Source organism: Anopheles gambiae (genome assembly GCF_943734735.2).
Source record: "Anopheles gambiae chromosome X unlocalized genomic scaffold, idAnoGambNW_F1_1 X_unloc_156, whole genome shotgun sequence".
Classification (NCBI taxonomy): domain Eukaryota; kingdom Metazoa; phylum Arthropoda; class Insecta; order Diptera; family Culicidae; genus Anopheles; species Anopheles gambiae.
The window spans coordinates 2,501-5,000 of record NW_026902616.1 but is presented as its reverse complement, the minus strand read 5'-3'; positions in this window follow the sequence as shown (position 1 = coordinate 5,000).

Below are 2,500 nucleotides of genomic sequence, written 5' to 3'. Positions count from 1 at the left end.
GGATCATTAACACGCTCGAACACTCGCGCATCCTCCTCTATCAAGAGACAGATGGGGGTCAGCCCGGCGAGGAGGGTGGCGGTCTCATACCTTACGGTACGGAAGGTGCGTGCCACCCTCCGTGCTGAGACTCGCTGAACCCTCTCCAAAAGTCGACGACACTCTCTCTTCGTCACCTCGCCATGCCAGATGGGCGCAGCATATCGGATGACCGACTCTGCGACCGAGGCCAACAGTCGCGCTTTGCTGGTCTTTGGTCCACTGTGGTTGCGCAAGAGGCGGGTAACGGCATCTGCTATCTTCCTTGCCCGAGTGGTTACCTCTCGGACATGGGGCAGCCACGATAGGTGATCGTGAAGGGTCACCCCAAGGTAACGCATCGTGCGGGAAGATGTCACCTCCACGTCCCCTACTCTTATGGTGACCTGCGTAGGGTTCTTCGTGCTGGAGATAAGCACGCACTCCGTCTTTTCCGGCGCAATCTGGAGATGATGTTGAGCCATCCAGTGAGAGACACTGGCGACCGCCTCCTCGGCTGCAGCCTTCACTGCATTTACGTCGATGCCCGGAATCAGCAGCACCAAGTCGTCAGCATACGCCACCATCTCGCAGTCCTGCGGAAGGGCGACGTCCAGAACTCCATCGTACATGGTGTTCCACAGGGTGGGGCCAAGAATCGAACCCTGTGGAACACCAGCCGTGATGGACCGAGTTACTGGGCCGTCGGATGTCTCGAAGACCAACTCTCGGTTCTCGAAGTAGCTCCTCACGATTCTTTGCAGACCAGCAGGTACTCCTTTCATCTGCAGTGCAGTGGCGATGGCCTGCCAGCTTGCCGTATTGAAGGCATTCTTGACATCCATTGACACGACCAGCAGGAACCTGTTATCCCGCCCGTTCGTGCGGCGGAATCTCATCGCGCTCTGACCAGCCTCGATCACTGTTCGAATGGCGCCAATTGTAGATCGCCCCCTCCGGAAGCCATGCTGCCTGTCTGACAGCCTCACCGCAGCAGGATCTTCCAGGTGGTTGTGAAGTCTGTTTAGAATGAGCTTCTCCAGCACTTTCCCTAAGGCATCCAGCATGCACAAAGGTCGGTATGACCCGTTGCTACCCGGTGGTTTCCCCGGCTTGGGGAGCAGTACCAACCGCTGTCGTTTCCATGGTGCTGGAAATGTAGCCGTTTCCAGACAGCTTTGGTACAACGCCTGGAAAACGTCCGTGTACGCAAGGATTGCAGCCTTGACAGCGGCGTTCGGAATTCCGTCAAGGCCCGGCGCTTTTTTGTTCGGCATGGTGCTAGCTATCAGACGGAGTTCCGGGATCGTGACTTGGGTCCATGGAGTCTGCTGGTCTGCAGGCTGTTCCTGTTCTTCCTCGGAACTGATGCTGGGCCAGTTGAAGGGCGGATGTTGCGGGAAAAGCTCTGTAACGATGCTTTCAAGCCTCGCTCTCTCCGTCTCGGGTGGGGCCCTTCCACCGCGAAGACGGGAGAGGACTACTAAGTACCCGGCTCCGAAAACGTTTTCCTCCGCAGCATCGATCAATTCCTGGAAGGCAGCCTTTTTGCTGGCACGTATAGCTCTATCCAGCTCAGCTTTAGCTGTTCTGTATTGGGCTGCAGCCAGACTTCGGTTCTGGAGATCACTTGTCTGCTGCATGCGATCTCTCGTCTGCTCGCAGTTTTGCCTAAGCAGAGCAATCAGTGGCGTCCACCAGTAAACGTCCCGATGAGGGTCGGGGAAAGACGACGTCATCCTTTGCATGGTTTTCTCGCAGGCCGATATCATTGCCGAGATCATTCCCTGGTGATTGACTGCCTTCTCTCGGAATCCCTCGCCATGTAGCGTGGCCAGGAAATTCTCTTTCGAGAACTGTTTCGTCTTAAATCGCGTGCCTGCATGTTGAAAACGCTCTCGCTGGCCCCGTTGACGTGACTGTCCTTGGTTACGCTGCTGGTCTGCTGACGCTGGGCCTACCGAATAGGTGATATACCTATGGTCAGATCGCGTGTCCGTGTTTCTTACCAACCAAGTGCTCGGCTGAGCTATGGACGAGCTGGCGAAGGTCACGTCGACAACGCTGGCAGTCGCCACACCGTTTCCAACAAAGGTTGCCACATTCCCTCGATTCATCAGCAGCAGGCCCAATTGCTGGGACGCCTCGAGCAGTACTTCCCCACGCTCATTGCCTGCGTTGGCTTCCCCACTCCTCATGCCAAGCGTTAAAGTCTCCGGCAACTACTACCTGAGGGTGGGATTGGGCTTCCAATTCAATTGCTTCAACGAATTCCGCAAATCCTTCCCGCGACAGGCTGGGTGGCGCGTAGCAGCTTAGGAAGGTGATGCCACCCACCTTGGCAGCTATAAGGCCTGGAACATCACTGCTCCATTGTCCTTGTAGAGGGTATCGTCCTGTGGCCACGACTGCCACCTTTTTGGAGGCATCAACTGCCCATCTTGGGTTGTTCTCGGGTGGTCGATACGTGTGGGAAAGAACC